Source organism: Xyrauchen texanus, chromosome 16 (assembly GCF_025860055.1).
Source record: "Xyrauchen texanus isolate HMW12.3.18 chromosome 16, RBS_HiC_50CHRs, whole genome shotgun sequence".
Classification (NCBI taxonomy): Eukaryota; Metazoa; Chordata; class Actinopteri; order Cypriniformes; family Catostomidae; genus Xyrauchen; species Xyrauchen texanus.
This window is the reverse complement of record NC_068291.1, coordinates 39,767,573-39,782,123: the sequence shown is the minus strand read 5'-3', so window position 1 is coordinate 39,782,123 and position 14,551 is coordinate 39,767,573. Positions and strand designations below refer to the sequence as shown.

Below are 14,551 nucleotides of genomic sequence, written 5' to 3'. Positions count from 1 at the left end.
GTGGGTCTATTGCGAAAGGCGGTGGTGTTGTGGGCTAAAGCACATAACTGGTAATCAGAAGGTCGCTGGTTCGAACCCCACAGCCACCACCATTGTGTCCTTGAGCAAGGCACTTAACTCCAGGTTGCTCCTGGGGGATTGTCCCTGTAATAAGTGCACTGTAAGTTGCTTTGGATAAAAGTGTCTGCCAAATGCATAAATTTAAATGTATTGCAGGTTTTGAATTACTACGAATAATTACTAATAACTGCACATGCAAATAAGCTGGACACACCCTCAAATGTGGCTTAATGCTAATTGTACCAAATGTAACCATGCCGCTTAATTACAGCTCTCACTAAATACAATTTCTAAAAACTATCGTATGGCTTCTGAAGACATTGAAATATAGCACACGAGTAGTATGGACAACATTTATGATCCTGTTACAGTGCTTTTTGTTCTCTTTGGAGCTCAACAGTGTGAATCACCCTCCATTTTCATTGTTTGGAAAAGAGCAGCTCAGAGATTTTGCACAATATCAGGTCATACAGGTTTGGATCAAAATGAAGGTGAGTTAATGATTATCTAATTGTCATATTTGGGTGAACTATACTTTTTAAAACAAGATCATATAGTCCTTTCTGAATTTATGACCATGTGGGTCACAATTAATACAATTTGTAAGAGTAACATCAGTTATAAAGTCTATTTATGTTGTTCATGGATGGAATTAAGGATGAGTTATAGACAGAAGTCAGTTGTAAATGATAAAGGTTACGAGCGTGATGGGGGCAGGAGCGTGAGATCACTTTGCTGCTGTCAGTACTCTGAGAGAAAAGCTGCAGAGCAAACACAGGTGGTTGAGAATGAGGGAACAGCTCTATGCAACAGCCCCCGCTCACCCATCCTCATCCCCCACTCCAGCATTTAGAGGGACTCACTTAAAACTAACATCAGGCGACAAGCAATAAAATCATATATGCTAGGATGGACTTTCTATTTACATATATTATGTTTAACATTAGCTAATTATAATTACTACTAACCACAAACCTAAAATACAATGTTTGGTATTTTTGGAAAAACATCGCAAAGACAGCCCAGTCATGTAGATTTGCACTTCACAACATTAGGAAAATCAGACATTTCCTATCTGAGCATGCAACCAAACTTGTAATATCTAGACTGGACTACTTCAATGCGCACAAAATTACTTTCTTGGGGACTTTCACTTCCACTTCCACCTTTCCTCACTAGTGGAACGACCTTCCGAACTCATCCCAAGCAGCTGATTCTCTAACTGTGCAACTCTTTCGTGAGCACTTGACCCAATCAAACACTGTCTTCTTTCTTCTTTCATTTAAAAAATAATTTCACCATTTTCTCTCACCTTCCTCCCAACTTGTACTTCTCTGAGCAATTTGCAACTTTGTATTCCAGCACTTCTCGTGTCATTGCTTCCTGAAGACAAATTTACTTTTATGTATTCCTCATTTGTCAGTTGCTTTGGATAAAAGCTTCTGCTAGGAATAGAAATAAATGTAAATGTAATTTAAAAAAATAGCGAGGGTGCACGATCATACACACGATCTTAAATAAACGATCTTGCCAATTATGCATAATAAGCCTACAATGTGTATGGTCATGTAAATGCCTTAAATATCTTTCCTTTATTGGGGTATGGTCATATATAGTAAAAAAAATTATCAGTACATGTAGAGTTTTGCCTATTAATCCCCTCATGTCCTCACCTTTTCTGCCGTTTTTACCGGCTTATCCAATGTGCGCAAGTGTGAATTCCTGTTTTCGTTTTAATGTCGGAAGCAGAGAATAATCTGATCATTTTAAATCTCATGTAAACGCAGTTTTCTTGCGTTGTTGTAATTTTGGATTAAGCAGATTTTTGCTGGCTACCATTGTATTGGTGTGCAAAAGCGCACAGCGAATTACAAAACGGTGATATCGATAAAATGCACTGACTGGAATACCGCAAATATTAGCACTCCTGAATGCTGCTTGTCGAATCAGATTAGAAGATTTACATTTATTTTTAAATCCTGGTATTTATGGAATTTATAGAATTAAATGTAAACTTTATTTAGTCCCTTTATGAATCTGTTTTCTTGGAGGAGGTTGTGCCCTTGAGCAAGACACTTAACTCCAGGTTGCTCCGGGGGGATTGTCCCTGTAATAATTGCACTGTAAGTCGCTTTGGATAAAAGCGTCTAACAAATGCATAAAAATGTAAAATGTAAAATAATGTATGACATTTCAGGTTTTACCATCTTTTCTGGAGGCAGAAAAGACAGCAAACACTAACCCCACCACACATTAGTAAAGCTTTTAGATACATTTGGTGCTGTGTCTCTCAGATGGTTGTTAAACAGGTTCTTTTACAGGTGCCAATGTGAAAACCAGACCGCCCTGAGAGATAAGACTAGGAACTGCCTCAAGGTTTTATCAACTGACAAAAGTCCCCAGCCAAATAAAAAATTTTTTGCAGGTGCTTTACTGCTCTGGTGAAATTGGTGATTAAATGACAACAAAAGCTAAATATGTCCCTAATTTCAATTTAAATAATAATAATTTAACAAAATGGCCTAACTTTGATCATTATTTTCATTATCATTATTGTTATTTTCCATGATGAATAACAACATTGGTTAATGTTCTCCATCTCTAAAGAGTGTGGCGATTAAAAAACAATAATTAATTATCCCTGTTAATCCCTGTAATTATGAAATCCCTGAAAGTTACTGTGGGAAAAAAGCTAAACAAAGATTTCAGAAGGAAAATTCTTTGCTCATCTTCCTCTCAGGTCTTTTTCATTTTAGCCCTGCAGATTTTCTGGCTTTCTTTAAAGTAAAATGTCAATTGATAAGTGGAAGTCCTGTTCATTTTTCAATTGTTTTGTGGATATGTTCCCGGCACTGTTGACTAATTTTACGACAGCTGTTCCCATTTCGTTTTAAATTAAAAACCCTGCTATGTAATCCCAGGAGTCAATCTATAATTAAGGGGATTTATAGAAAAATCAAGTGCTACATTAATAACAAAATTTAATATATTTCTTAATAAGCCATCAGCCAATTGAGCCTTAAATGTGAAATATCATTTTTTTTTTTAAATCTCCAGAAAGCTTTGCCTAGAGACACAGACTGGACTTTTTCCAGATTACAAATAATTATATATTTTTTATCAACTGATAATCATCGCCATGTGGCTCAGTTGTGTCCCAGACCACAATCCAAGTGATCACTTTCAAATACAAACAATAAAATTAATATGAATTCCAATTTTGCCACTTGCCATTGTTATGTTTCATGAATTGTGAATCCAACAGCAAATGTTCATCTTATGGCTACATGTCAAAACAAGGAATTACTCGCCCAGAAAGAGCCTTCACATCAAGAAAAACAATGCATTAAGCCACCTTTATATACTAAGAAAAGGGGTAAACAAAATAAATTAACATTTTATTTGATATAAGGTATGTACATTCGAAATCAATTAAGTTTAAAACCAAATTAATCAAAGAAACACCTATGTTAATTCTACATATATGCACATACCAGAACATGTACCTGTACTGCTCATATATTCTTTCCACTATGTATACTTTGTACAGCTACATACCTGCACAATGTATACTTGGTATGCCGCAGTGCACATGTATACCTGTTCTGGTCATTGATTCTTCTTTCAAAATCATATTATGTCTTATTTATTTAATTTACATATACATGTACTGTACATAGGTACAACAGAAATGAAAGGCATTGTCTTCCAACCTATCCTTGGTTGCACAATCCCATAAAAATAAATACAGTAAAATAGACAGGGTGAAATCAGGTTATAATTTCCTATATTTAAGAATTTTATATTATACCAAGTACATACTGCTTATTTTTAAGGGCTGGAAGACAAAAAAATGTCATTGCTATTGTACAGATGTATATGTGACTTTGGAACAATGGAACAGGACATAGCTATTACATTTTCCATTGGGCTTTCTAACATTCACTCAAAATATAGATTAATTTTAGTATAAATGCTACTAATACAAGTGGAAGCCCCCCTCTTATGAATATAGCCACTGGGTGGTGAGGTTAAGTGGATGACTACAACACATGCAGTATGTTAGTATATTTTGGTGCAGATGCAGGCTCTTATGTGTTAATTTGTCATAAAGGGGCCTGACTCAGCAACCCCACTGAAATCATTTTATCTCGGCACGTGTTTACTCAGCTCTATCTAATGACGGCCCATTTACAGCACTCTGCATTAAACTCAAGGGCTCTAGCTGCATCAGATAAATACGGCAAATCAAATAGGCTCGTGTTTGCCCTGCGTCTCCCTAACAGACCCACAGTGAGGCATCGAGGCACACTGACCAGCCTGTGTCATCCTAAAACCCTGTCAAACATATGCCCGGGGCCACCAGTCTATCGCTGCAAATCGCTGGAAAACAAGCACAGGAGAGAGCAAATACAAGTTAATGAACGATACAGTGGAGAGCGTAATGAGGGGATGATAAAGGGTCCAGGGGCATTCATTTTTGTGTATGGAGGACTGCACGTACGGTGAGGGTCGTATTCTAGGATGGTATTGTTGGCAAACAGTCCCAGCGTGTTTCGGCGAGCACATGTATTCCGTGAAAGCGAGCGAGGGCTAGTGACATTAATTTTCAGAGGAGCCCTACCACGTGGGTTTGTGTGTGTTTTACCTTGCTCGCTTGATCCAGATTGTTTTGGGCGGCCAGGTGGCGGGTGTTGTTTGCAGAATTATGGCTTGGTTCTTTTGCACGAAGCAGCTCTTGTTCTTTGCGACTGCACTGGAGAAGAGAAAGAAAGAAACAGAGCTCACTTTGAATGTATTGAATCAGAATTTATAGCGTCAGGTGATGAGACTAGACAAACACACAGCTGTTTTATACTTTGTTTGATTACTTTTTTATCATTCCGAATTTAAAATTTAGGATGAACTGTACCTTTAAGTGTATAATTTCTGTGCCACTAGCGTCACCAAATGAAAATGCAAAAATAGAGACGGTTTTCAAAAAGCTTTTCTAAACACTCTCCCCACCCCCAGGGCCTTTATTTATTTAATAAATAACTGGTAAAATTGTACAGCCTTACAATCTGGTGGTATTAGATTATTTTTTTTGAGGCTGGGGCTTCAGTTTCTTGACAGAATAATGTAAACTGCAAACATCAGTGCAAAAATATTTTTTTTGAAAGAGTTCTCAAGTTGGCTCAAGAAGTCTGTAAAATGCAGTTACATTGCCATATGGAAAATTAATGTGTATCTTAGACTGTTCAATGAGAGGTGAAACCTCTGCGGGGCATAAACCTTCATAAACCTTCTCAGTTATTACTACATTTACTGTAAGAACCTGGGTAAACACTGCTGATGCTACTCTTCATGTGTGTCTGTGATCTCTGAAGGGACAAACTCATTTTTGGTATATTTCAAAATAAAATAATCCTGTTTTTACAAAGAAAAATATGCACCAAATTTAAGAGAATGGCGTCAAAATGTACAATGGAAAGAAAAGTAGAGAAAGCTGACTCAGTAGCTCAGAGGCATTATGCAGTAGCTCACTAAAAGTCAGTATTATTCAGTAATTCAGTGCTATTTTGTGGATCAATTCAATTAATTTGTGAATGTTTTTATGCATACTGAAAAAAGTGCCTTAAAAATCCCCAGTAGTTCATATGGATTCAGTATTATGTTAGGCCTATTTAATAATACTCATGTAAGTATCAATTTAACATAATAAATCAGCAATAAACGTAACAACGTTTAACAATTATAGGTCTTCACCTCAAATCATGCGTAAAATATTTTTTATTTTTAGGCTGGTCCAGCATATGTGTATGTGTGTTCAAGAGTAAACAAACTCTATCAAATAGGTGATTGGCACAATCAAATAAAAATGTCAAGATTCCCTAGACTCATTTTATTTAGTAATTCAGTATTATAAAAAGTATTCAGTAGTTCAGTACAATGAAAAAGTATTCAGTAGTTCAGTACAATGAAAAAGTATTCAGTAGTTCAGTACAATGAAAAAAGTATTCAGTAGTTCACTACAATTCAAAAATATTCAGTAGTTCAGTGCTATTCAGAAGCATTTAATAGTGCAGTAATATTCAAATATATTCAGTATTTTAGTACTATTCAGAAGTATTCAGTAGTTCAGTCCTTTTTAACAGTATTCAGTAGTTAAGCACTATTCAGAAGTATTCAGTAGTTTAGTACTATTCAGAAGTATTCAGTAGTTCACAACAATTAAAAAGTATTCAGTAGTTCACTATAAATAAATAGTATTTAGTAGTTCAGTACTATTCAGTAGTTTAGTGCTATCTAGAAGTATTCAGTCCTTCAGTACTATTAAGCAGTATTCAGTAGTTCAGTGATATTCAAATGTATTCAGTATTTTAGTACTATTCAAAAGTATTCAGTAGTTCAGTTCTTCTTAGATGAATTCAGTAGTTCAGTACTATTCAAAAGTATTCAGTAGTTTAGTACTATTCAGAAGTATTCAGTAGTTTAGTACTATTCAGAAGTATTCAGTAGTTCAGTTTTATTCAGAATTATTCAGTTCTCAGTACTATTCACAAGTATTCAGTAAAATTCAAAAGTATTCAGTAGTTCAGTACTATTCAGAAGTATTCAGTAGTTCAGTCAAATTCAAAAGTATTCAGCAGTTTAGTACTATTAAGAAGTATTCAGTAGTTCACTACAATTAAAATGTATTCAGTATTTCAATACTACTCGGAATTATTCAGTAGTTCACTACCATTCAGAAGTATTCAGTACATTTTACATTTACATTTATGCATTTGGCAGACGCTTTTATCCAAAGCGACTTACGGAGCCCTTATTACAGGGACAATCCCCCTGGAGCAACCTGGAGATAAGTGCCTTGCTCAAGGGCACAATGGTGGTGGCTGTGGGGCTGGAACCAGTGTCCTTCTGATTACCAGATTACCAGTTATGTGCTTAGACCACTACACCACCACTCCATATTCAGTAGTTTATGACTATGCAGAAATGTTCATTAGCTCAGTAATACTCAAAAGTAGTCAGTAGTTCAGTACTAACCATTCAGTAGTTCAGTAATATTTAGAAGTATTCAATAGTTCAGTAGGCTAATATTCAAAAGTATTCAGTAGTTTAGAATTAAGTAGCTTAGTATTATTCATGAGAACACTTAGTAGTATTCATTTTTTTCAGTAATATTATTTATGGCTTTTCTCTACCCACACACCCAACTCCTCCTGTCCATTTTCCATACAAAACAAGCCTCCACTGTCAGACAGACCTACTGAGAAACAGACAGATTCTTTAAACATACAACAATGTGTCCAACTCTTTGGTGAGTATTATTGTAAGTGAGCTTGTTTTGTACCATTCCATATGTACTCCTCTCCATGTGCACATTCCAGGACCGATGGACACTTACCAGGAATGTAAACCATCCTCACGGCCTGACAAGTCCCAATGTTTCAGCATTCAGCCGTCTCAAAGACCAGCAGCCGCACAAACAAGCCCATCAGCCACAGACCCCACTCCCGTCTCTTTCCTCTGTAGACTAAAATAATACTGCTGCCATCCAGACCAAACATACAGCTTCTCTTTAGTGTCAGCCGGAGTTGTGGCTCTTGGGCAGCAGATGTCTTTTAGGAGGAAATGCATTTTAATCAGAATGCAACTCTGCACTGACGCAAAATGGTAACATTGCTGTTAGCTCCAAAAATAGCCGCAACCAGGGGGAAATGGGCAGAAGAAACAGAAATATTAACTCATTTTAACTTTTTAATCCGTCAACTGAAGTCTCAAACAAATCTGAATTAATTAGGGCTGTCAATAGATTAAAACTTTTAATCAAATTAATTTTATAATATGTTAATTAATCAAATTAATCACAATTAGTCAATATTTGCTGAAAAAAAAAGCCCCCATAAAACTCAAAGAAATTTTATTTTGGTAGAGAAGTAAGGCTTTGAATAGATATTAGGGAAAGCTGCTTTAAAAGTCAATATTGTTTACTTCCGTATCATTAAACACAAGACTGTCGCTGGCTTACAATTCACAGCAATACATTTTGCAGTCAAGTTTGTCAATCTTAGGGGCCATTAACACGGGATGCGTTTGTGCATTTTTATGTATTTTTTAACACTTCGATTTGCAATTATACTAAATGAATGTGTTAAATTGACAACCCTAGAGATGAAACAAAGCACAATAACACAAGTTGGAATAAGAGGCTTGAACCATGACAGCGTGTTATGCGAGGAGAGAAAAAAATTCTGTGGAATAAGATCAAGACAATCATTCAGTTCTAATTCAACACGAGATGCGACTTAATTTCTTCTCTCACTTTAACATCAGCACTCTATCAAGATCAAGAGAAATTCAATAAGCGCCCGGCGCAGAGACATAACGAAGCGGAGAGGCAGGAAGTGAGAATAAGATTTATTTTTTCCAACACTTATCCAGCTTTTCATATTCCATATTGCAGGCCAAAGGGATGTGGCAGCCCTCTGTCTGCAGCCGGGCTCTAATCCCTGCAAGATGAGAAGAGAGATGGGCGGAACGGCAGGGGAGGCAGATATCCTTGAGGATAGAGAGAAGACCCATTCCAGTCTCAGAGGGATTAGGCGTGAGGTTTTGCAACTTACTTCTGAAATTGCCCCATAGATTCAAGTTTTTGGCCCCAATGAAAAATCAGAGCAGCGTTTCTTAGGGCAGTACTGCGGGCTGTGGGATTGCAGTTATGTGCTGGTGGGTTTTGGGCAGAGTTAGAAGACTGACACCTGCTCTTCATCTCATATCAGGGAGATTGACACAGGTTTTTATGGTCTACTGGCATTCCAGCAGCATTTATCTGCACGCCAGGATTTATTTTATAAAGAAGGCCTACCTCCAATAAAGTACACACTTGATCGGGAGGTTGCAAGCAATATCAGTACATTTACACTATGAAGAGTGCAAAAGCTAAAGATGTGGTCATTTTCATTGCATTTGATTTTTTCTTTTAATTTGATCAAAAGAAAAAAAATATGAAATGAGACCTTTTGGACCCTACTGTACATTTTGTGTATATCAGTGTATCTTCAACATTTCATTTAAAAAAAATATAAAATAAAAATCACAACATTTAATTGTTTTTCAGCTGATTTAGTGTATATTTTTCATACTGAAACTCAAGTCGGTTTCAAAATAATTTTAATGCCAGGTTCTATACAAAACCCTGATCATATTATTATAAGTAGAAGTCTACAATCGATCTAAAATTACCAGATTCATACATCAAATCAGAATAGTCAGTAATACATTTGCCAAAGTGACGTAACCAACTTCTTCCCATTCTAGATGTATACAAGCATGAACCCAAACTGAAAATAGGAGGTATGGTTACTCTGTCATTGAAGTCTAAGTATCAGCCAAGAGTTTATTTTACAGCACTGAGGTATGTGATGGAACTAAGCAACTCTCTTTATGACACAAACTCTGCAGTCATTCATTTACGAGTTCACACACACACACGCACACGCACACGCACACACACACACACACACACACACACACACACACACACACACACAAACACACAAATGTAGAGGTGCACAGCGAGTCCTATATGTACCTGTGTTTGTTCCATCTGGTGCATTGCTTTGTCCCTACACACATTTCAAGTAAAACACTTTAGATTATGATACTATAGGTTAATATAATTTTGCCCTGTCCACACAGTCTCAGTTACATAAGAAAAAAAAAAAAAGAAAAGTCATTTCAGAGGGGGAGAAAGTTATTACTTTGCGATGAAGGATTGTGAAAACTGTTTTTTTTTCTTCTTTAGAATAATGTGCAATAGGGCTGCAGCTAACCAGTAAGTTAGAGTACAAATATTGTGATTACCGAATCCGGGACACTTCCACTTGTAAAAAGTAACAAATTCTGTTAGTTCTGATTTGTGAATTCAGATAACATTATATACGCTCACCGAATCACCGATATTACAGTTTGACCAGTAACCATTTTATGCACATAATGAGTAGTTGATTAAGCATCAAATCATTAGTATAAAATGTTGTTTGTTTGAGTGTTGTAGCACAGGTCTAAAAAAAAATCCAATATTCAGAAAGTTACATCATACCCGCTGACCCAAAAAACAACACTGGGAACTACCAATAGATACAATCATCCACATTATACAACCCCAATTATGAAATATAGGTAGCATTTATCAACAAAAAGAAATCTCAGCAAATACATTCACTGCCCCACACTTGAACTCTATGATGAAGCGGAATATCTAGATGTCAATATTTAGCTACCTGCTTGTTTGTTTTCATTTGATTGAATTTATGTGTGTAGGAATGATATACCAAATATTTGAGGTTATGCAGCAATATTTGTCCCTACATCTGAATTAGGTAGCTGGTGTGTTGATTCTTAAATCAGCACAGGTTCAGTGGATAAACACAGATATATGTGCTTTAATAGACCGATAATCAAAGTCATCTTGCAGAGGTGGTAAAAACGCAGGAGGAGAGAGATTGTCAATATTTAGAGAGTCGTATTTGACTTTTTTCTTTCTGTGGTGTAAAGGTTTCTGCTTGGTACACAACTACTGTAAGTGTTAAAGCTGTTGTGTTAGGATTGACCCTTTAGCCAGGCGCACACTATACAACTCAAGCTTGTTGCTTTTACATTTTTTTAGGTGGTAACAAGTCAACGACTACATGTCTCAGGTTGTAGCAGGTGTCATTAGTCCACTTCATTTTAACCTTTAAAATAATTCACCCTTAATAGCGCAATTTGTGGTAGATAACTACACTACTCCTAAATCCCAAAGAGAAAGTTCAACCAATCAGAGAATTGCTGCAAATAATACGCGCCAAAAGAGCTCTGCAGCGGCCTCCCACTCCCATGAGTGCACAGTGGAAGACGCAATCGAGGCGGTCTCCCTACACTCTCAAATTACTTATATATTTTTACGTATCTGAATATTTTGAAATAAACAAAAAATTAGGGCTGTCAATTGATTAAAATGTTTTATCGAATTAATTACATGGCATGCAGATTCATTAATCGCAATGAATAGCATACATAAATATTTGCTGAGAAAGCCCCTCTAATAACAATAATTCAATATATAATGATTACATAATTATTAATAAAATGGATGTATTATAAAATATAATAAAACAGATTATTAAAATGCATTACATTATTTTGGCACACAAGTGAAGCATTAAAAAAGACAATACAAAAAGTGGCTTTAGAATATATTGCTTATTTCCATATTACTGAACATAAGCCTATCATTGGCCTACAGTTCACAGAAATCTATTTTGCAATTGAATAGGTCAATCAGTCTGAGATTTATTATAAGGGCTTGTCTAAGGACGCATCAATGTTCACCTGCGTCAGTCAGATACTCGGTCGTGTCATAAACATACTGGTTTTAGGTGACTGTGTCAAGTTAAACAAAGTTCGAAACTTAGAAAAACACATCTTGATATCCCTGCCTTCGGATTTGCATTCCATCAAACTGTATTTTGAATGCAAGAACACGTTCTCATCTTGTGTTGTCTGCTTTCGGTAAATGTGGTTTGTTTTGTCTATATAAGCTGCGTGTTGCCTTGAACGAGTTTCACTTACTGCCCCCTAGAGAAAACAGGTGGTTCTACAAGCTTGAATTGCTCAGATATAAGGAATATTCTTTATTATGGTCTGGGGATATGATTAAATGCGTACATTTTTAACTAGTTATTTTTTACATAATTAATCGCACTTAACGCGATAAATCAACAGACCTACTAAAAACATCATGTTTGTATACTTATAAATCAACAACTTCAAAAAATCAAAAGATTTAAAATTCGATGTTTTTACGACTGCGTCATTTGTAATGCTTGACGGGATTGTAATTCATGCCTTCTTTTACCTCTGAGCTGGTTGGTTAGTTTCATAACTCAGAATTTAATGGGAAAAATCCAAGACAGACTGAAAAGTGGGTGGGCAATGTTAGCTCTTTTGAAAGCAGGAGTAAAAAAAAAGAAATGTATTCAGTAAAATATGGTTGCAAGCCATTACTTCATGTTGCTTGTTGACAGATCACAAATAAACTCTGCTGTTTCTTTGTGTGTGAGTTTATGCGAGAATGAATTTCACGATTGTAGCTTCATTTGTGGAGTTAATCTTATAATTGACGCACCCAGTCTGCATTCAGTCACGCAGTGTGCGTACCAACATGACAGAAAACAATAGACTGCGAATCTTGTGAGCGCATGGTGCTGACTTTCAGACTTGTAGTGTGTGCTTGGCTTTAGTGGAGAGTGTGTGCACATTGGGGTGAGAGGAGCTCTGTTGTAGGGTCTTACCCTGGTTAAAGCAGTGTCTCTCTCCTCTATGACAGATTTCATCTCTTCTGAGGTGATCTGGGAACGGCGCTCTCTGGCCCTCTGAATATGTTCAATGATGGCCACACCACTTTGCTCGATAGCGAGAGCAGAGTCTGCGCTGTTAACCCTGTTCAACAGCTCTTCCAGGTCCTAAACATACAAACAATAACGTCACACTGTTCATACGGAACAAAGACCCTCAATGTCATTCTAAATATCTTCACTTGTCTCTAGCCAATTGTTTTACAGTATTTCTTTGACCTTTTAAAAAAACATTTTTAACCATCCTAACTTTATTTCTAAGCCTTAACAGCTGATATATGACTATATAGTGGTACATGGCCATGCAAAACCCACTGCAATGATGTTCTGGTTTGTAGTCACCAGTCTGGGCATTGCTAAGGTGTTATTAGCACGTAGCTACAGTATGTGGTCGCTAGGGTGTTTTGGGTGGTAGGCCAGGCATTGCTATGAAGTTGCTATGGTGTTCTGAGTTGTTTGTAGTGCATTGCTATGTGGTCACTATGGGTTTTAGGGTTTTTAAAACACTTAATTCCACAGTAAGTATTGGCGATAGTAATAGTGATGGTTTCCTTAGCGGGTACCACTGATAAAGAAACCTTATATAAAAACATCAACAGCACTTCTCACTACCCTGTTTCCTGTAGCTGATTTTTCATTTAAAATAGTCAGACAAAAAGGGTACACACAACAATCAAGAGATGAAATTCTCCAGTGAGGAAGGCTTACCATATCACTTTCTTCAGGTTTAATATTCTCCAGCCTGGAGTGAGACAGGAAGAGAGAAAAAAAAACGAGTGAGAGAGAAAGAAAGAGAGAAATGAAATGAAGTGAGCTTCCTTCAGTTTCCTTTCTGTCACTCTGCAAAATGAGATCACTTCCCAAATCCAGTAATTGCATTCTGTGGGTTTTGGTATGAGAGCAGAAGACATTCTGATATCAAAAGTGATGCCCGCTCAAGCTGTTATTCCATCGTAATGCCAATTCTGTTCAGAACTGACTGTGAATTGTTAAGTTATTGGGATCAATTGTTCATATGTGTGGGGAAATGGAGAGAGAGATTAGGGATGAACCTTTTGTGCCACACCTGCCATGAGCATCTTTATAGAGGTAAAGACAACAGTAATAAAGCCAAATGCCTGATACACATGAGTCGCACTGTTGGAAATATTTATGATATTTCTGGTTTTTCATATGGAGTTACAGATTCATAAAGATTTGCTCATAGATACAGTAGATCAACACCAAGGCAAGTCAAATCGTGGGGTTTTGTAATAAATGTAGGAAATAAATACAATCGTGTCCAAAAGTCTCAGACCACACATCAAGTTTTAGTATTTGCAAATCCTTTTGGAAATTCAAAAAAAAAAAGAAATTTAATGATAAAATTAAGAAGAGACATTTAGGATTCAGTGAAAAAGCACAAAGGGAACATACTAAAGATATTATGAAATTAATCTTAATTGACCTATCACTTTTCAAATTGATAAGCTGATCATTTTATATAAAAAATATATTTTTATCCAAATACTAAGAATACTAAATACAAAACATATTAAATACTTAGTAAATTTAAGTTGTTATGTTGATTATATAATTTGAAGAATAAACATATTAAGTCAGACAAATGCTAAAAAGAAGCATTTTAACTAGTGATTGGTTTTTGACCCTAACTATATAATTGCATTGTCTCAGATTCACTGGGTTAAATAAACGGTAACCATTTTCCATACTTTAAATACACAACATAATAATAATACATCTAGTCCTCGTTGAAATTGATCCGACTAAAGAGATGACAGAAGATAAATAGCAGAAATCCACCATGCATGCTCTAGATAGAAGCCACCATCTGTGTGATTCTCCTTTAAGAGTAAATCGAATTTCCTCTGTCAGCCACCAGGCCGAAAAAACAGCAACCCCTCCACTCATTTACAAAGGCATTACATGGATCTCCATCCATTATAAAGGTACATACTCATTCACACACTGAACCCAAGAGTGACCTCCAAAAATAAGGGCTTAGAACACATGCGTCCATTTTCCCCAAAGATAATGGGATTCCACTTGGCTATCAATTATCATATTTCTGAGAGAGGGGCCGGAATGGGCCCTGGAATACAGCTAAG

General features: G+C 36.3%; 1 pseudogene; it reads right to left on the bottom strand.

The window, feature by feature from the left end:
- Positions 1–14,551, bottom strand: part of LOC127656778 (mirror-image polydactyly gene 1 protein-like) — a 67,814-nt pseudogene that overhangs the window by 30,572 nt on the left and 22,691 nt on the right.